We start from the raw sequence: 27,998 nt of genomic DNA, 5'->3' as shown, positions 1-27,998 counted from the left end.
ATATGACCTTCTCCTCGTGATCAGTGCTATGAAACCAGGCCACGCGAGAGCACGTGCGAGGGGCGTGCGCACCTTGGAGGTGGTTGGTTAGCTTCACCTTCTCCCTCTTGGTCTCTCTGCGGGCTTCCGCTTCTTTCCATTTCCGCTTCTTTCTTCTCGTAGCCTCCTTCGGACTCCACTCCGAAGACATCTCCAACCGCCTCCGAGCTCCGCTCCCGTCCCCTCTCTCCGGTGAGATCCCATCCCTCCGATCCCTTTCTGTTCCTTTTTTTCTTCATTCAAACCCTAGAATTCTTGGGCTTCTTTCCGGATCTCTCCAGCCGCGACCGGAATTTCAAGATTCTTTCTCGAATTGCTGGTATATTAAACCCTAGACCGTCCATGGAATCCCTAATGCTACGGATCGTGGTTGCTTCTTGCTTGACAGAGATTGCTTGACAGAGAGTGGATAATATGGATCCACTTCTATTCCACGCTGTTATTTTTCTTGGATTTATCGCGATTTGTTGCAAAATTCGGATTCCCGTACCATTTTGGCGGACCTTTGAATGAATGCCACAGGGTAGCCATCAATGGTTGTTTTTTATTAATTTTACTCTATATTCATTTGGGTCGGGTTTGGAGAGGCTTTTGGACTGTCTCGGGTTTAGATTTGTGGTTTCCTGATATAAACCCGGGAATACTCCGATTGGTGGTGTTCTTTTGATGGTTCGCAAGAGTTAAATTGGGGTTTAGTTGTGATGGAACTGTTGTGTTTGCCGAGACGCAGAGCTGGAGCTATGTAACTACTACTGCTCCATGTTACTTATGTAAACACTGTTGTGCCAGCTGTCAATAGTTTTGTATTTAGAATTTTGATGGTGAGCGGTGCTTTGGGGTTTGGTAATGTTATTATTGCCTTCTAACTTAAGATTGGATCATCCTTTGCCAGGTACTGTCACCTATTGGCTCAGATATTTGCAATCTTTGTTGCACTTTGAAGCTTTAAGAAGTAAGAATACTCCTTTTATCCTTAATTAGCCAAAATATTTTATGCTTATGTTTTTGACTTAAAGATCCGAATTACTACTTACATTGCCATTCTTTAACAAAATTCACTGCTAGTGATTCCAGCGCCAGTAGTCTTTATTTGCATCATCTCATTATTGAAGTTAATATTTTTATTTACTCTAATTAAATGTCCAAGTATTTTTCATGTAATTGTGTTGCATGGAACTTATATTGCTTCATGCTCTGCTTGTGCTATACATATCGAATATAATAATAAACCTAATTATTTGGGTGTAATTGAGTTTTGCTTTACAAATCCATATTTGCAAATCATTTATATTCAGGATCACATCCATTATAATCACAAGCTTTTCCGGATATTGTTTACAACTAGCTTCCATATTTTAATCTTTTTCTTCCTCTTCCCAACCCTTTGTGTAATCTGAGCTCTTCTATTTGTTGGGACTTCCCCAATTTTAGCTGCACATACCCATACGTCTTCATTTGATTCTTCATCATATTTAATCATCTATAGTGACTTCCAGGCTCCTATTATTGCAGCACCTTGTCGTTCCTAGTTTTACCACTATCAACTTAGCATTCTATACATACTTCTGTATGCTTGTACTTTCTTTTGGCCGAGTGTTTGGAAACATACAATGTTGATGTTGCCTAAGCATAGTTGTATCGCATACCACTCTAGAATCATCTAGTCATCCATCTGACTTCAGTCTATCATAGGTGTCTTTACCCATCTTATCATGCTCCTGTAATAATATATCCATGATACCAAACTGGTTGTGTTTTAGTATCTTTTAGCTATCATGTTTGATGGGGCAAAATGCTGGTTTTTGTTTTCACCAATATTCTGTCTCATAGCACTGTGATTTCCTTTGGCCATGTTTTTTGATGGGGATATTATATCAATTTTTATCTAACTGATATTTTTTCTTCCCTATTCTCATTTATATATACATTCTTTTTCTATGTACATATTATCTTAAATTTATTCCTTGAGGTCATGTTGGACCCTGATAAAATCTTGTAAGGCTAGTTCAGTTTTGTCCCATGGAACGGGTATTATGATATTTCTCATTCAATCTTCTGAATTTTAAGATGGAAAAGTATATATTCTATTCCTTGACAGGATCTAGAACTTCCCTAATGACTTTGCAGGTACCTTGGGTGGAACTATGAATTTTATATTGCGAACTGCCCAACCTGTAACTTCAGACCTACACGGTGTTCCTGAAGCTGAACATCATAAAGAAGCACGACCTACACAGAAGCGAGCTACTACTTTGGAGGGTCTTATTGCTGAAGATCGATTTCCAAACTCCCCCACAGGAGAAGATGATGACAAAGACAATGATGGAGCTGGTGATGTAGGTGCGGAAACACAAGATTCAGAAAATCAAGTTGCTTTTGGGAACCACACTGATGTTACAGAAGATGAAGGATGTATCATAATTCCATACAGTATGTCCTCTCAAACATTTTAATGCTTTTTTTTTTTGACAAGCTTATGGATAGACAGATAAACCTAATCAATGACTGTATCAATGCAACTTGTATTACAAAGAATTCTTATTTATTGTTGCTAAAATGAAGGCAAGTTTCATGGTTAAATTGATTATCTACAGAACCTTCTCGTGAATCTTGAGAATCTTTGTAAATGCTTCTTCCATAGCTGCAATAGGAATTTTCTACCTGAGTGCTGAATAACACTTCTCCATGGCTCTGAGAATAAAGATTTTCGGAATATAAATTTCAGAATCTATAAACATAGCTTTGGTAGGCTGTTGAACTATATAGATTTCAATAGCACATTATATCTTGTTCTTCCATATACATTTCGTTTGTCAGTTTCTTTGCTGAAATTCTGAAATTTGGAGTGAGACTGCTGAAACCAAAACTTAATTGGACCGATCGAAACTGAAACTGAAACCAAAATCAGATTGGACTGTCCGATCAGTTAGGCTGAAGCCTGAAGCTGAACTGACGCTGCTACAAGTATAGTGGAAATTGCTTTGCATCTGAAATAGATATCTGTTCGCAGTATCATGTAAAGTATTATATACTTGAGCAGAAGGGGGAAGTTGTCCATATAGATATTGCATGTTTCAGCAAAAGATTGGATAGGAACCTATCAATCTCTCATCTCACTCGCCTAATGTGTCCATTACACCTAGTACTCTTTTTTTTCTCAAAGGAAGACCAATGAACAATTGCTTTATTTGCATATTTCATTACTAGAGAGCAACTTAGAAAAAAGTTTATCTATAGGATGGGCAGCAATCGGTTAGACTTTGTCCAATTAAAAGAACAACCAAAAGTGTTTACGGGGGCCTGGCCTAATGGTTGTTATGCTCCTCAATGTAGAGGAACATTGGTTTTGGACTTGTTTAGGTACTGTAGGCCTATAAGTTAGCTGCTACTAAATGACAGGCATGACGCATTCCTGGTAGCAATTGCAGTACGATGTGTTTGGCTTGGAGATTTTGCAGGATGATGCTTATGGTGGAAACTAATGCTTGTTAGGGAGATTTGAGTCTCAAGGGTGGCTAGATGCCATGGATTTTGATGATTTAGACCTATCAAAGATTTTCCTGGAATGAGTGTTTCTTCTGGGGCTTCCTGATGTGGCCAAGGTGGCAACAATCTGAATTGTCATATATCTAGATGGCTTGGCTGAGCTACACTAAAAGATATATTGAGTGGTCCTATGTACATAACAAGTAGGGTTCTTTCTCTCTAATGTGTTGGAAGGAGGACTGGACATCAATAGCGGGAGTCTCTCCATCAATACACATTCGAAAGGTTTCTCAAGGCAAACTAAGATATTCAACATTTCACTTATGATTGTATCACATCGATCCATCAAATGCTTTTTACTCTTGAATCACAACTATCAAAAAGACTCATAACTTCTTTGCGTTGCATAGACTGAGTATCGCTTCATTAGATGATGAAAATTTATAGCTGTCCTCAAAATATTTCTTGAAGGATTCACTATGTTTGTTGCATGACATTTCATAGGTTGATGGGATTAAAACTATTGAGAAAATACTCCTTGATTATGTGATGGGATTGCAAATGTTCATCAATTTTCAGTTCTCCTTTATTTGCTTATATGTCTGCTACAGTTGCATCTACTGGCTAACATTTCATAATTGACGGGATCAAGGTCATCCATAAAATACTCTTTCCTCTAAATCAATCACTTGCACTGCAACTGTCAATTGTCAAATAATATTTTATCGGTTAAGGAAATTGTAGTCATGCATCAAATATTACTTCCCATGAGTCAAACATGGGACCATATATGCCAAATACTTGTGAATATAGTTCAAGTTCTTTGTTTACAATACATCAAAAGTCATTTTTCTAATTTTACTGAAAGGTTATGAAGATATTTCAACCTTGCATTGCTTGGAAAATGAATTTGAATGATCTGGAGGAGGAGAAGTTTCCAAGGTTGTGTTCTTTTTTGGGGAAAGAGCGCGGGCCCCGTGGGGGGGCGGGGGTGGGGGGGTGGGTGGGGGGTGCACAAGGGTTTGAGGGCTTCTAGTTCATCAAGATTTTGTCTTGTATGGAAAGCTAGGATTTTACGAAGTTGGACTTAGCTTAAGCAATAATGTGATGGTCTTAAACTTTTAATGATGTCCCGACTACTTCAAAAGTTTGCTATTCTTAGGCTTACTCTTATGCGTTAGAAAGAGATACTTTTGTAATATGTGATTACTTTTTTTATTTGTTCAAGAAATTTTCTAGTGCCTGTACCGAAGGAGAAATACAACACATTGGGAAATTTGGGAATTGACATGGATACCAACTTCCTTCTGAGATGGATTTCTTGAGATGCTGGAGACAGGATGCCATGCAAAGCTGGTTCATGAAGTTCTTGTTTATCAAAGGAGTAATAGGATTTGATATCCAAGTGCGGCCTTGCAGATTGGAAGTATTTTGAAGTTCCATTTGTCCACCCAAGTTGCTATCTGGTGGAAGGTCTTAGTTGGGGCAACTCTGCGTACATCTAGCAAGCACGATATGGATACAGGATGCATATATGACATGATATGGATATATTGATTTGGCAAATCTTTAAAAAACAGGCTATGATACGGAAAGAATACGACAGTAAATATCATTATTATTTACATAATTGCTACAGAACGTCCAAAAAGCATGATTGGTTTAACATATAATACCATATATTAACATTCAACATCAAGGAATCTAAGAAAGTTAACAAATAAAAAACTCAGTAAATATTTAATAACATTTAATAGTATAATAAAGATAAATCTTGTAAACATATGTTCGTAGATATAAATGCAGCAAAATTCTTTATCCTGGAAATATAAATTTAGCAAGGTAGCCACATAATTAAAACAAATGCAGCAAAACAACAGCATAGTATAAATCTATTATCCAAAAAAATTCAGCAACATCTGCATCATAATAAATCATATGCAGAAAATATCACACTATCTCCGAAAAAATGAGATGAGGAAACAACCCTCCAATTTTAACATGTCCTTACCATTGTGTGATACACATAGATGAGAAATACCAACATTAGAAGTAAAAAGAAGGGTCTGTATTGATGGTAGAGGTGAATGAAAGGGAAAAACAAAAAAAGGCTTTGAATGAACCAGAGGAACAAGGGAAAAAAAAAAACTGAGCTCAATTAGGGCATTGGGGAGAAAAACATGGTAGGTTGCAATAACTTTTTGGCTGTGAAGACAAATCCAAGTTAAAAGCCAACTTGAACTAAGCCTAATAATTCACTAGCATATCGAAAAGTATCCTAGAAGTATCCCTAGAGTAACCTGGAGGTATCCAAACCTATCCTAGGAGTATTTGGGAAGTATCCAGATGTATCCCAGAAGTATTTGGATCCTATTTTAATTATAAAAAATGCAGGATAGTTCTTTCCCATATCCAATACATATTGGAGCTGTACCAAGGCCATGTCCATATCTAATACATATCAGGTATGGCCACAAGTGGTTTTTGGGAGTACCTGTGCCTCGGCGTACATTAGAAAAGTGGAAGTGGGCAAGCTTCTTTGTAAAGATATGAGAGTGTATAGAGCTCTTTGTCCATGTTCTTTTTCAAAGTGGGTTTGGAACAAATAGTTGTTGGGTACAAACACCATGACTTGCCTTAATAATAGCTTTAGCTTGCTTAAAAGCTGGATCTGGTGTAGATATGTCAGTAGATCTTGAATGTAGGATCTTCACCCCCAGAGTTTGTCATATATCTGGAAGGAATGGAAGAAGCAAATCTTTAAGGAGAAGTCATTCTTAAAAATGAAAGTTATGCAGATGACAAGAAGAAATTTCAGAACACAATTGAGACCGTGCAGTTGGAAAAAGGAGCCTATCCTGTTATAGGTCAGCTGCCAAAGATTGAAATTCCAAACTGTTAAAGGAATTGAATGAATCCTTTTACACCATTTATTTCTATTGTTTAACCTTAACTTTTGTTTTTGGGCTTTCTGCATCTTTTTCCTTAAATACTGTCCAAGTCAGACCCACTATTGTCCTCTAACTGTGCTGACATTGGTGCTTGATCCTGTGGCATTCATTTACTTAAGCAGTTAGTGGATATTGTGTGTTGGGGCCAAAGTTCGCAGAACCGATTGTACCGGCGTACCGGCTAGCACCGGCACCGGTACGGTTCCGGTTCGGTACCGGCTTGGAACCGGTACCGAACCGGAGCCGCGCGCGCGGAAATTAAAAAAAAAACAACAAAACGCGTCCGCGCGCGTCTGGGACGCGCGCGGACGCTTCAAATGCCACAGAGTGGCATTTAATGCCACTCTGTGGCATTTAATGCCCCCACGCGGGCTGCCAGCCCGCTTGGGCAAGGTGCCCCGCGCGGGGAACCGCGCTCGGGCACGATTCCCTGCTGGGAATCGCGCGCGGGCGCGCGCGCGTTTCTGATGGAGGCTCACGGTCCAAAGCCCCTCACCAAGCCTCTTTTCCTTGCGCTCCTCGCGTGCGCCTCCAAAATCCTTTGATGGTGGACCGATTGTAGGTAACGCCGGGGATTAACTCAATGAAAGAGATCAATAATGAAAGAAAACTTGGTTTGTATTCCACTAACTTGAAGAACGAAGAACAATAAGAAAGAAAGCAAAAGAAATCTAGAAAGAGATTGAAGAGATCTCTTCCTAGCCCAATCTAGTGGAGATTGATGGATCTACCACTAGCCCAAGTCCTAGAACACAAGATCTAAGACCGAACTCGGCACAAACGCCGCCCAAGCCTTACGGCCGACATAACCATGACTCTCCAAAGAACTCTTCATGCCCTCCAATGGCCCCTTTACATCTCTTTTTATACCCTAAGCCCTAGACAAAACATGGTACTATGGAACCAAGGCTTCTCCTCCGTTGATTGGCATGAGATGGATGGCTAAAGATCACCCAAGAAGGGCCCTCCCACGGCTGAACTTTGGCTTGCACTTTGGCCCTTGGATGAAAAGGAATGGAGGGTGGGATCTGCCAGGTTCCGCGGACCGGACGCACGGGACGCGAGTCCCGGTTGACCGGGTCGCGCGTCCCGGCTGGGCGTGTCCCAGTCCGGGCGGGACTGGGACTGGGCGCGCGCCAGGCGGGCGGGCGCGCACGGGCGCGCGCGTGGGCGCTGGCGCACGGGCGGGCGCGGTCGGCTGGCGCTGGCGCACGGGCGGGCGCGGGCGCGCGGGCGGGCGCGCGGGCGGGCGCGCGGGCGGGCGCGCTGGCGGGCGCGCGGGCGGGCGTGGGCGCGCTGGCGGGCGCGCGGGCGGGCGCGGGCGGTCGGCCTGCTGGGCGCACGGGCGGGCAGGCGTGCGGGCGTGGCTGGGCGCGGGCCTGGGCGCGCGGGCGGGGCTGGGCGCGGGCCTGGGCGCGCGGGCGGGGCTGGGCGCGGGCCTGGGCGCGCAGGGGCCTGGGCACGGGCACTGTAGCACTGTAGCATGCGAGGTTCTTGGCCAAGAACCTCGCTGCACTGTAGCAATGGCAGGATTGGGCTGTGGCTTGGCTTCGGCGGGGCGGTGCGCGCGGCGGGTTCGGCCAAGGTTGGGCATGTTTGGCCATAGCTTGGGCATGCATGGGCACATGTTTGGCTTGGCCGAGGTTGGGCGTGCTCGGCCGTATGAAGGTGCTTGGCCAAGGCTTTCCAAGCAAAGTAGTTGGCCTTGGCTTGACCCCCCGTTGGCCTCCTTGTGGTCCGATGGCCCTCTTTGGTTGGCATGGCTACTTTGGCCCTCAGTTGGTGTGCGACTGTTGCTCCTCTTGCGGCGTGGCTTGCGGGGGTCCTCAACATTCCTCCTCCCTTGAAGAACATCCTTGCCCTCAAGGATGAAGTTAGGGTACCTCTGAGAGACCTCGTCATAGTCCTCCCACGTAGCATCTTCCTTGGGCAAGCCGCCCCACTGAATCAAGACTTGCCAGATTTTGCGTCGTTCTCGGCCTCGTCTCCATATGCGGTACTTGAGAGCTTCAACTGGTTGTAGAAGTAGTCGACCCTCTTCGTTGAATGTGGGAAGGTCCGGTGCAACTAATGTCGGGTCACCAACCTTCTCTTTGAGCAACGACACATGGAAGACTGGATGCAGATGAGATGAGGCGGGTAGCTCCAGTCGGTAGGCAACCTCTCCGATGCGTTCTATGATTCTGAACGGTCCATAAAATTTTTGAGATAGCTTGCGGCTGAACTTGTCTTTTAATGATTTCTGTTGGTAGGGCTTCAGCTTTAAGTAGACATACTGGCCAGGGTTGAAGACAACTTCTCGGCGACCTTGGTCATAGTACCTCTTCATTCTTTCTTGTGCCTTCCGAAGCTCTCTTTTTGCATTTGCTAGGACTTCGTCTCTTGTCATTAATTCTTGTTCAACTTCCTCACTTCGGGCCGTGCCTCTTTCATATGTAGTCAGTAGTGGAGGGGGCCTCCCATACACAAGTTCAAAAGGACTCAATTTAATGGATGAGTGGTAGGAAGTATTATACCAGAATTCAGCCCAGGGTATGAAAGCTTCCCATCGTGATTGTTGCTCATGGCAGAAGCAGCGCAAGTATTGCCCCAAGGTCCTGTTGACTATCTCTGTTTGTCCGTCCGTCTGCGGGTGGTAAGAGGAACTGGCTTTCAGTTTGCTTCCTTGCAAGGTGAACAGCTCCTTCCAGAAAGTACTCATGAAGACTCGATCTCGGTCGGTGACGATGCTCCTTGGTACTCCATGGAGTCGAACAATGGTCTCCACGAATGCATGTGCAACTGACTTGGCTGTGTAAGGATGTTTAAGAGGTATGAAGTGTGCATACTTACTTAGCCGATCAACCACCACTAGGATCACTTCGTAGCCTTTGCTTGCTGGTAGACCCTCGATGAAATCCATGGTCAGATCCTCCCATATCATGTTCGGGATGGGAAGTGGTTGCAGCAGTCCGGTGGGTGCCCGTGGATCGTATTTGGTCTTCTGGCATGTCTCGCACTCGGCCACCAAGGTTTTGACGTCGCGCTTCAACCCTTCCCAATAGAAAAAGTGCTTCACACGAAGATAGGTGCGAAGCCATCCTGAATGGCCACCTTCCTTGCTGTTGTGGAAGTGGTCTAAGATGTTTCTTCTCAAGTCGGGGACGTCGGGGACATAGATATTTCCCTTGTAAAAAATCAGACCATCACGCATCTTAAATTCTGCAACACCCATAGCCGCTGCATCAAGTTTCTCTTGGATTTCTTGTGCTCGGGCGTCAAGCTTTGATGCTTCACGAACTCGGTCCCAAATTCTCCAATCGACGCCGCTGATTGCTGAAAAATTCTGCGGCTTATTCATGTCTTCAGCCACCCACAACATCTGGTCGTTCTCCCTTCGCGACAACGCGTCAGCCACCTTGTTTTCTTTGCCGGGTTGATAGATGATGTCGTACTCGAATCCCAGCAACTTGACAAGAAATTTTTGCTGCTCGGGGGTCACTATCTTCTGTTGAAGTAGATGGCGGAGGGCTTGCTGGTCTGTGATGATGGTGAAGCGCCGGCCGAGAAGGTATGGCCTCCAAATCTTCACCGCATGTACAACCGCCAACAATTCTCTTGCGTAGGTGCTCCAAGCCTTCTTTCTTGGCCCTAATGCTTTGGAAATAAAGGCCAAGGGTCGTCGTTCCTGCACCAAAACAGCACCTATACCTTCGCCACTAGCGTCGGTGTAGACCTCGAACGGTTTGGAAAAGTCGGGCAAGGCAAGTACCGGTGTTTGTGTCATAGCTTCGTTGAGGTCTTCAAATGCCTTGCATGCTTGAATGGTCCACATGAAACCTCCTTTCTTCAGCATGGTGGTTAGTGGCTTTGCAATCAGCCCATAATCTTTTACGAATCGTCGGTAGTAGCCTGTTAGCCCCAAAAATCCTCTTAGGGCTGTGATATCCTTCGGCCATGGCCAATCGAGCATGGCCTGAATTTTTCGCTGATCCACCCGAACTCCTTCGGCTGAAATTATGTGGCCCAAGTACTCGAGCTCCACTTGTGCGAATGCACACTTTGAAGGCTTGATGTGAAAGTGGTGCTCCTCCAAGGTGCGTAGAACAATCTCCAAGTGCTCAAGGTGCTCGTCCATGGATCTGGAATATATCAAGATGTCATCAAAAAATACTAAGACAAACCTTCGCAAGTGGGGTCTGAAAATTTCGTTCATGGCCGCTTGGAATGTTGATGGCGCATTGCATAGACCGAATGGCATCACCAAGTACTCGTAGTGGCCGGAATGTGTCCTGAAGGCCGTCTTATGCACATCCTCCTCTTTCATTCTGATTTGATGGTAGCCGGCTCGTAAGTCCAATTTGGTGAAGAACTTGGCACCATGCAATTCATCGAGCATCTCGTCCACCGTAGGGATCGGAAAACGGTCTTTGATGGTTGCTTCATTAAGAGCTCGGTAGTCGGTGCAGAACCTCCATGAGCCATCCTTCTTTCTCACCAATAGGACGGGTGAGGAGAAGGGACTTGAGCTATGTCGGATCAGCCCCTGGCTAAGCATTTCATCAACTTGACGCTCAATTTCTCCCTTTTGAAAGTGTGCGTACCTGTATGGTGGAACATTGACTGCAGCAGCCTCATCTTTCATCCGAATTGGATGATCAAAGTCTCGTTGTGGCGGGAGGGAAGTAGGCTTCTGGAGGACACTTTGATGAGCCTCTAACACCCTCCGGATTGGTGGTGGCAGCCCCTCAAGTGCTTGCTGCTGCTGCTGAATTTCTGCATCATCTTGGAGAGGACCTTCTTGGTTCGGGCTAGCCATAACAACGGCAAAGCAGCTAGCCCCTCCTTTGCATAGTTTTTCTATCATGTTGGCCTCGCAAGGCCGTACTTCCTTGCTGCTCAAGGCCGTCCATGTCCTCTTTCGGCCACCAAGTTTAAACTCCATGGTCATCGCGTCGAAGTCGGTCACCACCCGGCCTAGACTGCGTAACCATGCATTTCCCAATACAATGTCTAAGCCGACTAACTGAAGTACATGTAGATCGGCTTTAACTCTCACCCCTTGTACATTCATCTTTACATTATTAACAATTTCAGCACATAGTAATTTTTCACCACTAGCAATTTTGACGTCAAACGGTGAAACCGGTGTACCTTTGAGTCCAACCTTGCGTACGATTGCTGAGTTGATGAAATTGTGAGAAGAGCCGCTGTCCACTAACAAGGAGACTTCATGCTTGCCGATCCAAGCCATGAGCCTCATTGTCGAGGGTTTTGGTGCGCCGCAAAGTGCATTGAGTGACAATTCGGCTTGCTGATTTTCTGCACATGGTTCGGTCTCTTCGGGGTGATCTTCCTCCTCACTACTGCTATCTGAATTTTCAGATGCAGCGGGCTCTTCGTCGCTGCTTGCATCAAGGACGTAGACTTGGCCGGTCTTACAACGATGCTCCCGGCTCCACTTTTCACCGCACTTGAAACATAGACCCTTTTTTATGTAGTCTTGCAGCTCATCACGTGACAACTTCTTTACCTCCCTTTGCTGATTTTTGGAACCTGTTGAAGTTACCTCTTTGGATCTGAAATTTACCTTGGATGGTTGTGGTTTGGTGAACTTGCTGATGGCACCATCCTTGGTTGGACGTCGTTCCGGGTTGTAGCTTTGGTCTAGGATCTCCGCCATGCGCATTGCCTCTTGTAGCCGTGTTGGTTGTTTGAGTTTGATCTCCTTGGCTAGCCATGGTTTGAGGCCGTCGATGAAGGTACCAAGCAAGGCTTCGTCGGACCATCCGCTGACCATAGTTTGTAATTGCCGGAACTCATCGATGTAGGTCTGGACTTTGCCTTCTTGTTTAAGTTTTGCAAGTTGACCATGATGATTGACAACGGGGGATGGTCCCCATTGTTTCATGAATTCATCCATAAAGGCCGTCCACCCCAACCTTCTCCCTTCTTTCTCATACAAGGCCCGGATCCACCTCCACCATCGGCTAGCCCTACCCTCTAAGTGAAAACTGGCTAGGGTCACCCGATCAGCCCGTGGGATGTCATAAACGTCAAAGTACTGATCCGCCTTGTCAAGCCACTCATACGGGTCTCCTCCACCAAACTTTGGGAAGTCAATTTTGGGTTTCCTAAGCCCTTCTCCTCTAGGCCGTGGACCCCTATAGTCATCATCTCCAAAGTCATTACCCCGCATGTTTCTTCCTCTCCTTGCCATGGGTTCTCTCCGGCCATAAGGCCTTTGAGCATGGAAGGGGCGTTCTTCGGGTTCACTATCGGCCTCATCATGATTGTTATGGCCATTACTAACCCGCTCATCATCAAGCCACCTCTCAAACACTAAGCCTTCGGCTTCAATCCTTCCTCCCATTCGCCCATGGTGCCTAATGTCATGATCTACATGATGTGTACCCTGAACACTAATGGCATCGCTCTCATACCTTGCCCGGCCCTGCCCGTGCGGCATGCGACCTAGGCACTTCCTCTTGCACCCTCTTATGTTCCCTCTCCAGCATCCTCCTTTCCAACCTCTCCATGTTGGCATTGTTTTCTCTCCTTATTTCAGCCATATTTGCAGCCATAGTATTGGACAAGGTTTCCAATGCGCGGTTAAGGTTGGCTGAACTAACTTCAAGGGCTTCTAACCTCCTATCTTGGTTGCTATAATGGGGGGACTCCATCTCCTGTTAACCCTCTGTTTTAGGACTCTAAAACCTTGAGACAATAGCCCCTCAAACTCCCAAAAAACCAACCCACTCAAGCCCCAAAGACTTGCTGCAGAAAATTTCTGGACTGCAGAAAATTTCTGCGGCAGTCCACAAACTTCAGCAGCCAAGATCTCCCTCAAAACAGAACCAAATCAACACGTTGGGATGCCTATTACAGTGAATAATAAGCTCTGAAACTCTCCACCAAAACTCAAAATCAAAGCTTCAGAACCCTGTTCTTAACACCCAAAGCAAGCACCTAGTTGCAGAATTTTTCTGCAACAAAGGAACTTCACAAACCAGCCCCCAATCCTCCTGCGGTTGTCACCCAATGGATGAACCAACCCACCTCACGTGTACACCACTCAATCAGCCTCCGACAGGGGTTTTACAATAATAAAAACAGAAATTAAACATCCCCCAATCGTATACAAATTCGAGCCAAATATAGGATGCAGAATTTTTATGAACTTCCCCAAAATCTATGATCTGAATTTTAACTTTAGATCAAACAGAATATGCAACGAAAATTCAGATCTGGAAGATTGGGATTCAAGCGTTACCTCCTTGAGAGGATCTCTCAATGAAAGCACCAAATTGATGGAGGCTCACGGTCCAAAGCCCCTCACCAAGCCTCTTTTCCTTGCGCTCCTCGCGTGCGCCTCCAAAATCCTTTGATGGTGGACCGATTGTAGGTAACGCCGGGGATTAACTCAATGAAAGAGATCAATAATGAAAGAAAACTTGGTTTGTATTCCACTAACTTGAAGAACGAAGAACAATAAGAAAGAAAGCAAAAGAAATCTAGAAAGAGATTGAAGAGATCTCTTCCTAGCCCAATCTAGTGGAGATTGATGGATCTACCACTAGCCCAAGTCCTAGAACACAAGATCTAAGACCGAACTCGGCACAAACGCCGCCCAAGCCTTACGGCCGACATAACCATGACTCTCCAAAGAACTCTTCATGCCCTCCAATGGCCCCTTTACATCTCTTTTTATACCCTAAGCCCTAGACAAAACATGGTACTATGGAACCAAGGCTTCTCCTCCGTTGATTGGCATGAGATGGATGGCTAAAGATCACCCAAGAAGGGCCCTCCCACGGCTGAACTTTGGCTTGCACTTTGGCCCTTGGATGAAAAGGAATGGAGGGTGGGATCTGCCAGGTTCCGCGGACCGGACGCACGGGACGCGAGTCCCGGTTGACCGGGTCGCGCGTCCCGGCTGGGCGTGTCCCAGTCCGGGCGGGACTGGGACTGGGCGCGCGCCAGGCGGGCGGGCGCGCACGGGCGCGCGCGTGGGCGCTGGCGCACGGGCGGGCGCGGTCGGCTGGCGCTGGCGCACGGGCGGGCGCAGGCGGGCGGGCGCGGGCGCGCGGGCGCGCAGGCGCGCGGCGCGCGGGCGGGCGCGCGGGCGGGCGCGCGGGCGGGCGCGGGCGGTCGGCCTGCTGGGCGCACGGGCGGGCAGGCGTGCGGGCGTGGCTGGGCGCGGGCCTGGGCGCGCGGGCGGGGCTGGGCGCAGGCCTGGGCGCGCGGGCGGGGCTGGGCGCGGGCCTGGGCGCGCAGGGGCCTGGGCACGGGCACTGTAGCACTGTAGCATGCGAGGTTCTTGGCCAAGAACCTCGCTGCACTGTAGCAATGGCAGGATTGGGCTGTGGCTTGGCTTCGGTGGGGCGGTGCGCGCGGCGGGTTCGGCCAAGGTTGGGCATGTTTGGCCATGGCTTGGGCATGCATGGGCACATGTTTGGCTTGGCCGAGGTTGGGCGTGCTCGGCCGTATGAAGGTGCTTGGCCAAGGCTTTCCAAGCAAAGTAGTTGGCCTTGGCTTGACCCCCCGTTGGCCTCCTTGTGGTCCGATGGCCCTCTTTGGTTGGCATGGCTACTTTGGCCCTCAGTTGGTGTGCGACTGTTGCTCCTCTTGCGGCGTGGCTTGCGGGGGTCCTCAACAGTTTCCCAATTAAAAAAACACGTCCGCGCGCGTCCGCGGACGCGCGCGGACGCGTCAAATGCCATAGAGTGGCATTTAATGCCCCCATGCGGGCTGCCAGCCCGCGTGGGCACGGTGCCCCGCAGGGAATCGCGCGCGGGCGCGATTCCTACGCGGGGAATCGCGCGCGGGCGCGCGTTCTCCGCTCGCGCGTCCGCGCGCGTTTTTCAAAAAAAAAAAAAAACAAATGCCACAGAGTGGCTTTAAATGCCACTCTGTGGCATTAAGAGGCCCACGCGGGCTCCAGCCGCGTGGGCGCTCTTCCCCGCGCATGGGGCGCGCTGCCCCGCGCGCGGGCGCTCCTCCCCGCGCACCCCCGCGCGGGGAAAGTGTGGCTTGGACCGGTGCGAACCGGGCCGGTTCGCACCGGTACCGGCTTGTACCGGCGCGAACCGGGCCGGTTCGCCCCGGTCCAGGTACAGAACCAATCGATTCCGACCCAGTTTGGGTCGGAACCGTTTTATACCCCTATACCGGACCGATGCCAGTCGGCACTGGTCCGGTACGGGCTGAACCGACCGGTACAGGTCGGTTCAGCAGACCTTGGTTGGGGCTTTTAACAAATAAAAAATAGATGATTATCATTCACACATGAGACATCTGATGACGCCCGTGAATGAAATCTACACGAAGCAAGTTTGATTGAGGTGATGAATTGATTGAACTCTTCATTGGATATTGGTTGCCACACAATGGTACTAGATCCTTGTTACTTTTTGTTCCTTATTGATATATACACTTTCCCCTCTACCAAAGTCGATCATTTTGACTCAAATAATTTCACATCTTGCCTATTAATAATGAAACATGTTGTTTAGGTTTCTACAGCTCAGGTTACTATTAATTATTCTGAGTACCATGTACAGTAAAAGGTTTTTCTTATTGTTCATTCCATACTTGACTTTGCACTTACAGAGGAACTTCCGGACAATTGGAGTGATGCATCTGATGTACTACAGTTGCAGTTGTTAGACCGTTCCTTCGTTTTTCCTGGTAAGTGCATTTCCAGAATATTCTTGCTCGGTTGATTCTATTACATCCAAAAGACTTTTTTTTTGGGTGTCTGATCTGTTTCTACCCTCAGGTGAGCAGATTCATATATTGGTATGCTTATCAGCATCAAAGCAGGACACAGACATCATTACTCCATTTAGAGTTGCTGCAGTGATGTCTAAAAAATAGTAAATCTAGTCAGATTGGAAACCAGCAAAAGAAAATTTTAGGGATTAAATCCAGTTCTGCCAGTGGGGAGGGTGATGCCAATGGCACACATGAAGAAACTACTCATCAAAATATAAAAGATGACGGCACACATGAAGAAACTACTCATCAAAATATAAAACATGATGGGGAAACTGTATCAACTGGAAACGAGATGACTCCTCGACGATTTATCTCCACAACCAAATCTCTCCTTAGGATGGAAGATCATAAGCAGCAGACTGAAAATTTGTTGGAAATATTTGGAAATTCTAATTTCTTTGTTAGAGTTGCCCAGTCAGGTGAACCACTTTGGTGTAAAAGAAATGTACCAGAACAATCCTTGGTGAATTCTGATATGGCTGGGAGAAGCTTCCAGTCAATTGGAGGATCATTGAAGATTTCAACAAGCCTTCTTAATGCAGTTGTTGATAAGGGAAAGTTTGATGGTAATACATCTGGTGGACTGGCTCGAGATACCGTCAAATGCTACTCTTTGTGCAATGGTGACATAGTGGTATGTTTGAGAGAGTGTTTTATTTTTATGCATTTTATAATGGAGAGATTAGATAACATTTTAAATTTATAGTCACAATATATAAAATCTGTTCATTTCCTTATTTTTCATTTGCTCTTCTTCCAATTTTCCCATTGGTTATCTAAATCTTTTTATTTTAATACTTCTCATGAATAATGGTGGTACGTGGACATTATTAGACAAATTACATACTTTTGAGGCATGCCAAACTTGTGATAATGAATATGATTTCTTTAGAATGTGAATGAATATATAGCTTACATCGTTTTTCCTATTTGTTTGGCTCTTGTAAACAACATTGCTAAATCTTTTGTAATGAAATACTGTTAGTAGTTGATAAGTAGGGATTCACTATTTTATGTAAATTTTTCTTTATCGTGTGTGTGCTTTCCTTTTGTCTTCCATTTTACTCTTTTAAATAACAAGTGCATGCAGAGTTGCAAACGCTCGTGTGACATGTAACGTGCAAGCACATCCATTTTTATTTAGGGCCTCTCACATGTAAATATGTCTTCTAGTTCATAATTTGAGAAATTAGGATTTCACATTTATATTTCATCTGTGTTCCCTTCACCTACTACATTAAATATATTTTGTTTTACTGTTATCCGACAAGGAAATTTACATATAATACTAAGGTCCACTTTTCTTATCTTTAGTAAAGAAATTGTTACACCCAATATCATTCTATTTTTTGCTGCAATTATTTTATTTCTGTAGAGATTATTCTGTTCCTTTGAACATAATCAAGAAGAACGGGACCAGGGTCTGCTGAACCGACCCGTACCGGTCGGTTCAGCCCGAACCGGACCGGTACCGACTGGCACCGGTCCGGTTCCTATATATAAAACGGTTCCGACCCTCAAACCGGTGCGAACTGAGCCGGTTCGCACCGGTATAGCATCGAACCGGTGCAAACCGAGCGGTTTGCACCGGTATAAGCTTGAACCGAGCTGGTTCGCACCGGTGCGAGAATCTAGTGCCAGCGCTGTGGCACTTTGAAAGTGCCACAGCGCTGGCCAGAGGCTGGCACTTTCAAAGTGCCACACTAGTTTTAACCTTAAACCTAAACATAAAAACATCAAAAAAAATCCAAAAGTGAAAGAACTTCATAAAAAAAAAAAAAACGACGATGGGGTCGAAACCAGGCCGAATGTGCCCTATCGGTACGGTATCGGTTCGGCTCGGTTCGGTACCGGTACCGTACCGATACCGAAGCCGACCGGTACGTCGGTACGATCGGTACCAGCGAACCTTGAACGGAACCCTATTTCACTTTGACTTTTTGGCCTACAATATCTGCTAAGAGGTGCACATAATCTTCATACCAAACCTTGTTATTTCCGAGCCTTGTTATTTTCCCTTCTTGTCTAGAATCTTTCAAGTTTAGGAATTTTTTTGATGGTTGCTGCCTGGAAGGCAGAAGCATGAAGTTGAATGGTGACTGATGAGGAAGGTTTCTTGACCGGCTAATTGATTTTTAGGTGTCATGACAGGCCCTACTCGTGCCAATAATTTCCTTGGCCATGAATTTGAAACTGATTCCTAAAAGTTGATAGCTATCATAAAGATCCGTTCAATCCTTCTAGGAGCCTCTTTGGGTTAGTGTTTTGCTCTAAAACTGATCTTATTTTGTGGGGAGAAAGTTGATATCGATGATATTAAGATATGATTGGAGAAAGCGCTTCAAGACTCCATCTTTAACTTCAAAGCTTTTTGAAAAATAGATTTATGCTTAGGAATTAATTAGAAATTTCTTTTGACTTGATCTCTGGTTTAAAATACTATGGTGGTGTACTAGTGAGGTATTGGTAGGGTATGTAGTTATGTACCATGGTACACCCTTGTATATGCTCATGATTTGCTGATTCAGGGTGGTACAGTGGCAGCATGAGGCTGTATGAATTTTGGCATAGTCAGTATTTCAAACTTTCTCGGCACACAGTTAACACAATCATGTAAGTAATTAAATTGAATAATATAAACATGCATGTTAGTTATTATGCATGGCTATTTAGTGCAAAAGAAAGGGTACATGGGGTATTTGTAGTGTTATAAGGCCCTTATAGTGAATTGGATGCTTTGGTGCCTCTAGAATTTGACTCAAAAATGAACTATGACAAGAAACTATAATCTAGAATTAATATCACTCCTTAAGTGCGAATGCATGATTTTTTGAGACATCTAATGACATCACAAGTTTCAAAACTATCTTGATGACATATGGTTGTCATTAGATGACTCCTTAGCCAAATAGGACTCAAATGATGCAGTTTCTAATCTGATTGCATGGGTTACACTGCTAGAATACCATAAAATGGCAACATTTGGGTGGCAATTTATAGCATGATCCGCCAACCCAAACCGCTATAAGCAGGTTCATGTTTTCATTAACAAGTCCAGGTCATAAACATGTCAACTTGACCTAATCTATTTATTAACCGGGTCGGGTTCAAGTTTAGAATCTTAACCCATTGAACCTATTTTGACCCATTTAATAGTTGAGTCGGGTCTTGTTTGACCTGTTTACAACTTGCTGAACCTATTTAAAACCAATTTAATCTATTTAAGATCTGTTTAACCTATTTAACCTACATCGACTTGTTCATTAAATGGGTTATATTGGTCGGATTAGGCTACCTATTCAGTAAAAAGGTTGAGTCCGGTTCTGGATTTTGACCCATTTAATAAACGGGTTGGATTTGGGTTGATAGATTTTGACTCGACCCATATCTGACTCGACCCGTCCTAATTACCACCCTTGTTTGCCATCGTAATATACATACTCAACAATACTGTCACAACCTAGTTTTTTTGGTCATAACTTCCTCTCGATCACCAATTAACATGGTTCAGATTGCATCGGAAAACTACCTAGATGCTGGATGCAATGGAAGTGGTCCTACTCAAGAATTCTGTCAATGTTGATTTTGTTGAAGCTTTGAAGTTGCCAATGCCCCAACATTGCAAAAGTTTAAGTTCTTTAGGTAATTTTGAGTCAAGTGCCACCATTTGGTCATGTTTAGCAATCATTTGAGGCTTCCCAGGGTTCTCCATTGTACAAATTGTTTGCCATTTGCAGGAATCTCGAAGTAGGGGCATTTTGGTTTGCATCAGCTGCCTTTGATTTTCTCTATCATTTTGATTTCTTCTATTTCCAACATTGTACTTTTCTATTGTTATGTTTCCAATGATTAACATAGTTATTTATACTAATTTATTTAAAAAGATCAGCAAGATAAAAATTGCCATATAAATGAATTAGATGCTTAGAGTGTAGAGTATAAGAATCATGTGGTTTTCTTTGAAGAGAACAAGAGCAAAGAAGACAATATTTGTGATTTATGGGTATTGTTAAATATAGATACCATTATTGGTCTAGACTTGTCGGTACACAACAGAATAGGACAAGTTGTGTTAGGACTATGCCGGTCAAATTGTTAATTTATTTAATGAGATTTCAACAAGATGCCAATAATTGGAGATGAATTTTGTTATTGTTGATGTACAAAAATGTGCTTGTATTACTAGATTGATGTTATACTAATCATCCTGGTTCACCTTGTACCGAACTGAATTGATACAGGACCGACACAGTTGGAAAATGCCGTGAGCCGTTCCGAACTGGGCGGTTCGGATCCACTCGGTTCGCACTGGTTCCACTTCGAACTGCCCCCCTCTTTCCAAAAGGAAATGGTTTACCGAACTGGGATGGACCGCCCGGTTCAGCCCGGTTCACCCCGTATCGAACTAGTAGCTGACCGGTACATGTCTCAGTACTGGTTTGGTTAACCTTGATCTAGCTTTACGTCAGAAAGATAAATCATGCAAATAACTTTTATTGCTTATGCAAACATTTGGATATTGATATGCAAAACAAGGGAGACTTCATATGTATTACAATAACATAATTAATATGAAAAGCTCTTCTAATGATTTCAGTACCTTAGTTTCATTTATATTGGTATCCAATTTTCTTGCTACGATAACATTTAGTACAAGTAATAAGGTTTGGCTATGCATATGAAAAGAAAGTAGTTCTTGAAGCTGTATTATACTTCTCATGATAGAGGAGAAGAGTAATGGAAACAGGTATACCAAAGGTGTTTATTGTGATATATATATATATATATGTGTGTGTGTGTGTGTATATATATATATAGACTATATATAGAGAGAGAGAGGGTGGGGGGGGGGGGCAAGTTTCCAGCTGCAGTAAATTTACCTCAAAGAGTTAATAGAAAGTATGTGTTTGCCTACACATGCCACATGTGAACTAATTGCTGATATTCAAAAGAATTTGCATGCAAAACAAGCACTACCCCAGCTAAAGGGCAGGTCAATTGGTCGAACTGAGAAGATCTATATCTATATTTGTGTTGTGTATAGTAGGACAAGGCGAGTCAATAATCGTAAGGGGTAATAAGAGGAAATCAGAAAGATAATTTTTCTTTTGGTGCTGCCGGGGTGGGGGGGGGGGGTGTGAGGGGGAGGGGTTGGATCAACTCAAGTAAGTCTCTAAATAGGATCCCATCTAGAAAACCCGGCAACTTGGGGAGGAAAAATATAAAAAATAACCCAATCAAGGTTCACAATCTTGGTACCTGACCATCTTGGTACAATGTTGGTATGCTCGGTATCATGGTTGGTTCGGTATACCAATACTCGGACCCCTCTTGTACCACGTGCTAGTTTGGCAATGATATAGTATGCCTGGTATGCACCGATATGGCGGACCATGATTATCCAATGCACTGAATTGTGGAAAGAGCATGGACTCTTGTTTTTCCCATTGCACATGCTGAATACCATTATCTAAAATTTTAAGGTCTATTTGGGTTGGCAGTCATTCTATCCATGCAAGATCCTCAACCATTTGATGTTGTTGAGAACAGATGCTGTAGTGCAAGACTATAAGAGAAATAGAGGATTCTGAGTGCTAGAGGTAGTCAAGACCCTGTTAAGCGATAATAGATTCCATCAATAAGGTGATCTTTTCTTATCCATAAAAAATATGGTGGGACAATAAATTGCGTGGCATCTTTCAAGCCCCTGATATTTCTTAACTCGCTTGTTTCCTTTCTCAGAACTATCCTTTATAAGATCATTTTGCTGGATAATACAACTTGATGTCCAAAGAGACCTCAATGAATAAATTTAGCAATAATTGTCTAGACGGAAAAAAGGCATCTAACAGGGGTACAGTATCGGCAAGAAGATTGACAAATTAGGAGCTCCGAATCAAAATAATCCTGAATCCAGTAAGATCTATTCCAGATGGGAACTTCTAAAAGAGAAGGTCCTGAATCCAATTGACCATTGCTAGAAAGCTATTTCTTTAGTATATGACATGTCCTCTTATTTTTTTTTTTTCAAAAAAGAAAAGAAGCATCCTCTGAAAATCTATTTTTTCTTAAACTTCCTCCTATATTATAGTACTAGAATCCAATTCAAGCATCTTTAAGACAAATATTAAAGTGCCCTTTATAAATGATGGATTGCATTGCTCATGATTATATAACTCACTGTTGATACTTATAATCATGAAATGCCAATAGCTTTCCTTCAGCATTGCATATTAAATTCTCGGTTAACCTTATACTCTTAAAAGTACTGATTTATCATGTCTGTATTTGTCTGTTGGAAGGATGCAGGTTCTTCTACAGGTGAATGTTGGAATTAGCAATATAAAGGACCCTGTTCTTGAGGTTCTTCAATTTGAGAAGTACCAAGGTAGCAATTCTGTTTTCTGATAACTTCAACAGTTCACCTGTTCCAAAAGCATGAGGATCCGTGTAACGAGCTGCTTAGCTGGTTGCTCCCTTTGGATCGCACTCTATCTCCTCCACGTCCATTATCGCCTCCTTTAAGCTCAAGTGCGTCTCAAAAAACATATACATCCCCTGGTTCACAAATTTTTTCTTTTGGTCATCTTAGAAGCTACTCTATGCCTTCACTTCCTCAAGTTTCTGGACCACCTTCATCTGCTATTCCTCCTTCCAACTCAAGACCAGCCATTTGATCTTGAAGATTTTGACCACTTTTCACCAGAGAAGTCAATAAGGAGTCGAGATGTGGGAATATGGATCTTTTATCATTTCGGGGTGTTTCTTTAGAGCCAGAACGGTTTTTCTGTTCATTGTGGGTTGGAAGGTATATACTTACCAGGCAGGAGATGGTGGAAAAAGCTTGAAATTATTCAACCATTAGAAATCCGTTCTTTTGCTGCTGAGTGCATTACAGAGGATCTTATTTGTGTCCAAATAAAGGTATAAGCTCTGTTTTTTTCTTGTTATATTTAATTTTTTTTTAGCATTCCTTTTTTTTGACAGCATTGTATTCTTTGTTTTGTTCTGGGAAGCATTTGTTACTTAATGCTGCGATCTTAACAGGATAGCATTTATATTCTGTTCTGCAGAATGTTGCACCAGCCCCATATGCCAGATATTATTATTTTCTTGGATGCAATAACTATTGTCTTTGGGGAAGCTTCTAAAGGAGGTCCATCTTTATCCTCCCAATTGCAAGTATTGAGACGGGAAATGGTCATAGCCTACCCAAATTCTTGTCCTCAGGTTGGTCTCGAATAATCTTGCTGTTATCAAGATTGTGGTTTCCTGCTTTTATTTCTCACATATATGCATACATTTGTATGTACATATGTAACATCCATACATTGGCAAACTCGTACTTATCCAAATTTTGTTGCTATCTTGATTGGTAACTCTGCATTGACTTGAAGATGGGTCTCAATGTGTGATGCTGGCATGAGGCTATAGAGTATCTGGGAAACACTATGTGCTATTATGTACTTACAAAGAATTGATAATGATGAAATAACATAACATAATCTAAATATGGCTCAGTAAAGTGGAAACTCAAAAGCCTATAGCTTTAGATAGATGCAAAACAAGTAGAACTTACCAGGAGTTCATATGTCTAGATTTGAGTGCATTTGCAAACAATGTGGTGCAGTGTGCACATAGAGAGGTAGTTGCATATTGAATGATTTTCACTGGTGGATTTTGTTGCTTGTTATCTACCTCTTGAGCACTGTCAGTCCAATACTTGGATATTGGATTTGTTAACTTTATCCATTATATTTTTCATTCATGAGTCTTCTTTATAATGTTATTCAGACACATCTCTGGAACTAGTATTGATGCATATAGATATGGATATGTGGAATGCTGCTTGCAAAATTTAGACGTGATCTATGTATATAAAAGTCATACTTGGTAAATCCAATATCCATTGTTGTTAAAATCTTATTATTCACTATCCGAATCTTGCGATCCGGATCAAAACAGCCCTAAATGATCTTGATATCATCCTAGATCAGGGTCAGTTTAGGATCACAAGATTTAGCTCCATCTGATGAACTTACATTCCTTTGTATCACGATATCCAATTTTGTTAATTTTTACATATTAAACTATGTTTATTCTATTTTATAATTCATTGACTATATGGTTCTTAAATTCCTTATTGCTAATAAACCTTGAATAGTAAATTGGCTAGTCTACATAGAGTTAAAGATAAGATGCTAGTTTTTGTACATTGACACCCCATATGTTAAAGCCTTATCCTGTTTTATTCAGCATTGTACATAAAAAGATAATTAAATTGATAGCTAGTATAAAAACATCTTGAATAATTTGAACAGAAGATTTGTTTTATTTGGAATACTGTATAAGGAACTAAATTAGTGAAAACTGGACTTCTTGTATGTATGCTATTTATTCTCCAGTCATTCACTTTATACTTAACTCGTATTTCAGTTGCCATATTTCTTTTATATTTAGAATTTCTAAAAGAAATCTGGAAAAATCTTATGATCTACGATATGATTGGCGGGCAAGAGTAAGGTTGCTCTATTGTGACCTGGGTGTCTTGAGTTTGAAGCATAAAAACAACTTCTCCACATGCCAGGGTAAGGCTGCACATATCTGACCCTCCCCCAAACCAAGCTATGGTGGGAGTGACAATTTGATTCACGATTTGATCCGATGTATCCCCAGCTGTGGTTTAGAATTTGATCCCAATCTTAACAACATTATCTAGTATTTTCTCAAATTGGAAACTCACAAGATTAATTTTCTTGGAAGAAATGTTTACAATTTCATTCTAATGCAGTCAATAGTCTCATACATTAATCCAGACAATATTTTTAAGCATCTGTTAGATTGTCACCCACACACACAGTGAAAAAAAGTACTAGCTTCGCTTAATGCTTGTTCTCATGAATACGTGTCTGTGCAGGAGAGGTGAGGAACATTCTTTCATTCTCAAACCAGCATCTACACTAAACAGAGATTTTAGGGGTAATGGTCAGACAAGCTCATTGCAACCACATTCTAAAGATGAGTATGAAAGCGCCTAATATGCATATGATATCAAGAATCAGTGAAAGGGGAAGTGTTCCTTCAAGTGCAGATCAGTATGCGATTCTAGTATCATGTCACTGCAACTATACTGGTAATATCTTTATAACTGTTTGACACTGAATGCTCTGTTCAAGAATTTGTGCTATGTTTTTGGCTTATAACCTGTAATTTCTTTTGCAATAGAATCAAAAACTATTTTTCAAGCAGCTGACAGATTGGCGACCCCGCATTGCAAGAGACCTCATGATCACAGTAGCATCAGAATCATATCAACAAACTGTTAGACCAAATGCAAGAGCACCCCAGCTTCCTGTTCAGGTTTCTCCTGCTTTTTCTGAGTGTTTATTTCTCTTAGCAATGTGGACAAACATGTCATTACAGGAGACATGAATGCGTTCTCAGATTAATCTAATATTTTTAAAATTGTTTCAGGTGTTAACCCTAAAAGCTACAAATTTAACATCTGAAGATCTTACACTAACTGTTCTTGCTCCAGAATCATCTACTTCCTCACCTTCCATTTTATCCTTGAACTCTTCACCAAATACCCCAGTGAGCCCTTTTATTGGTTTTCATGAGTATATGGGAAGGATGGGTGGGGATAGACGCAGTATTAGTATGCACAGGCAGAGTTCAATGCCTATCACAATAGAATCTCAGAAAGTGAGTGATGGTGGTGGAATAAGATCAAGCTCCCTTGAGCATCGAACTGGTACAGTGTCTGATGTGATTTCAAGTGATGACTCAGGCTGTACACATCTATGGTTGCAGAGTGCGGTACCTCTAGGGTAATTGCATATGCAACTTTCGTTCTTTATCCAAAACTGGAAAAGATATAGCTTTTGGAAAAATAACTGAGGTTTTTATTCTCCATGATCCACTCAGATGTGTTCCTGCACATTCGAGCGCTACGGTCAAGCTTGAGTTGCTTCCGTTTAACTGATGGATTATTACACTTGATACACTTCAAATAGATGTCAAGGAGAAAGGTATTGCTCTGCATAACTTTGCAAATTCATCTTTCCAACTTTTTCAGAATCTTTTGTTTGTTCGCACATAGCCTTCATTAGGGTTTAAAATTTAATTATCTTTTGCAAATATGGTGCCTTAGTGCCTTACAACTTCAAGTGATCCGGAATTGTAAGGACATATAATGGTTGTCTGTTTTTATAAATTAATGTCAAGAAATAACAAAAAAAGAAAGCAAAAAAGATAAAAGAGGAAGGGCAGAGCAACTTCATAAAGGGGAACCTCAGGCAGGTGCACAAGAACTAAGTAAAGGAAATACTTTTCTTTTTGAATAGTTGGTTTATGAGGTATAAAATTGTGGAAATATCCCCCCCCCCTCCTCCCCCCTTTGCGCACAAAAAATTGCATGCATGCACCTTTCCTTTTTTTTGGTATCTGTGACCGTTGATCCGTCCATACTATCTCTGTCTTATCAGGAGATATAATGTTGTCTATTTTTTTATACGTTAATGTCAAGAAATAAATAAAAAAGAAACACAAAAATGAAGGGGAAGAAGAGTTGACTTCATAAAGGGGAACCTCATACATGTGCACAAGAACCAAGAACAATAATTTTGCTTTTCTGAATGGTTGGTTATGATGTATATAGTTGTGGAAATAGAATGCCTCCTCTCCCCAACCCCACCTTTCTTTCTTCCTTTTTTTTTTGGTTTTTTCTTATCTTTGTGACTGTTTGTACTATTTCCATTTTTTTTAAACCTTCCATATTGGTTGTTCTTTTGGCACTTATGCACACAAAGTTCAATAGAAGTTGAATCCCTGACTTCATTCAAAATTATCCAATGTAAACCTATTTTGCTTAATATTCTTCAATAAGGGCACATATTATGTCACTTATTTAAGCTCCTAACTCAGTCTCAATTTTAATTTGTTTGTTAAATGCTTATGATTATCAATCTCTCTTGACATTGTGGCTTGTTGGTTTAAATTGTATATTGACTTTACTCTTGGGCATTACAGCTTTTGCAGTCATTTATTGTCTTCTTGGATGCTGGAAGATCAATAGGATGGATAAGAACTTTCCTAGTGGGCTCTGTTCTTTAAAACCATGTATGAACGAATGCCTTAACAAGAGTTTGCAGCAGCCAGCGACAACTTATCCCTAAATTTTTTGGGATAATTAGTCCCTTCTAATTTAACTTATCCAGGAAAAATAAGGATTAGTTGTTACCCACAGCTTTATCTATTTTCTTTTGAGTCACCTCAATCACACATATTTTTAGAAACATGAGTCCTGCCGTAAGATCTTAGTGGGATTATTAAGATCTCCCTGCATCCCACAGGCCCTTAATCTTCCATGTTATTCAACATATCATTATATTAGTTTAACATACTCAACAGTATCCACCGTAATTTTTTACCACCTTAATATTTCATCATCTTATTCCTGATTTTTAAAAAATAAATCTTCTTTTTTACTGAGGCTATTTGGTCTTGGCACTTGGATGTAAATCATAGTTTTACCCAAACAATACAATAAACGCTATTAGAAATCAAATGCTCGAGTCTTTTGGGGGGTGGTGCTGTCCATTTTTTTTTATTTGGTCCAAAATTCATGTTGTTAGGTATGTGGCATATTTGTTCGTACCAAATCGATGGTTCTTCATGAAAGCGAAGCTGGCTCCTTTTTTAAGTCCCTAATTAGGGCTATTATGGATTTTAAAAAGGAAATGCCAGCAACCAACATCTTTG

The 27,998-nt window shown here is 42.7% G+C and overlaps 1 pseudogene; it reads left to right on the top strand.

The window, feature by feature from the left end:
• The first annotated feature begins 48 nt into the window (after positions 1–48).
• On the top strand, positions 49–26,220 carry LOC120111763 (annotated as a pseudogene).
• The last annotated feature ends 1,778 nt before the right edge of the window (positions 26,221–27,998 follow it).

The sequence above is a fragment of the Phoenix dactylifera genome, chromosome 8 (assembly GCF_009389715.1).
Source record: "Phoenix dactylifera cultivar Barhee BC4 chromosome 8, palm_55x_up_171113_PBpolish2nd_filt_p, whole genome shotgun sequence".
NCBI classification, from domain to species: Eukaryota; Viridiplantae; Streptophyta; class Magnoliopsida; order Arecales; family Arecaceae; genus Phoenix; species Phoenix dactylifera.
This window is presented reverse-complemented; position numbering and strand designations above follow the sequence as displayed.